General features: G+C 44.0%; 1 pseudogene; it reads left to right on the forward strand.

Annotated features, from left to right (window-relative positions):
• The first annotated feature begins 285 nt into the window (after window positions 1-285).
• LOC119506922 lies at window positions 286-960 on the forward strand (annotated as a pseudogene).
• Window positions 961-1,213: the final 253 nt, after the last annotated feature.

The following is a 1,213-nucleotide window of genomic DNA, read 5'->3' on the forward strand; positions in this document are numbered from 1 at the left end:
ACCTTATAAATTCAGAGCTGGTATGGAGTTGTTTCTGTTATCCAGATAAATCACCACGAAGATACGGTTGTATAAATACAACAAAATGTTTAGGTGTCAGTTTTTGGAAGGAGTGAAGGACTGACTGAGCTAGGTCCATGGTAAATGGTTCCAAGTCATGCCAACTTACTTTGCAATCCCAGGACATAGAATTGTTCTCAAAAATATGTAAACAAGGGACAGTCCAGTGTCCGGCTTTTGAGAAGGTGCAGCAGTGAGACCAGCAGGGAAGATACCAGTGTGATAATGATGCAAAGTGCCTTCAATTTCAAAAAGTTGCCTGACCAGTGCGAGAATCAGGAGCTCTAGGCTCCTGGAGGAACTGCTACATCCCTGGTGTATGGTCAACTTCTAGTTCTGTGTCTGCTCCATAATGACATGAATAATGCAAGATATCTTTGGAAAAGAATACCACTTGCTTTAAACTCTGCCAATTCTGAACTTGGAGGAATTTGGACAGTAGGACAGAGAATCTGGCAGAGAGACTTCCCTGGGGTCTTTGTGACCATCATCATCCACCAGTGGTCCAAGACCATCCAGCTGATCATAGAAGACAGAGATGCAACGAGGAGACGAGCCTTCACCCTGGTTTCTCAAGCATATGCTTCCATAATTGCAGATGACTTCACAGCCTTTGTTGGATCTCCTGTAGAAGAGGCTATGAAGGGTATTTTAGAACAAGGATGGCAAGAGGACACCACCATGAGAACAGTTATGCCCCCCCCCACAAAAAAACTGGCTGCAGGAGCCCTGTATGTTTCCTTTAATAGGTTTGTTTCCTTATTAGAGCCAGCCCCAGTCCCAGCAATCCCCAATGAACAGCAGTTAGCCGGATTGACCAACTGCATGGCTTTTCTTGAAATCTCATTTGTCATTCAGAATTCAAGATCCACCTTCAGAATCCTGTATATGGACAGGTAGAGAAAAGTAAAATTTTTATGTTCAATTTTGTTCCAGTTTGCTAATGCTGCCATTAAGCAACATACCGGAAATGGACTGTTTTTTATAAAGGGGGTTAATTTGGTTACACAGTTACAGTCTTAAGGCCATAAAGTGTCCAAGGTAACACATCAACAGTCGGGTACCTTCACTGGAGGATGGCCAGTGGTGTCCGGAAAACCTCTGTTAGCTGGGAAGGCACGTGGCTGGCATCTGCTTGCTTCCAGGTTGCATT

This window comes from Choloepus didactylus, chromosome 12, assembly GCF_015220235.1.
Source record: "Choloepus didactylus isolate mChoDid1 chromosome 12, mChoDid1.pri, whole genome shotgun sequence".
In the NCBI taxonomy this organism is placed as follows: Eukaryota; Metazoa; Chordata; class Mammalia; order Pilosa; family Megalonychidae; genus Choloepus; species Choloepus didactylus.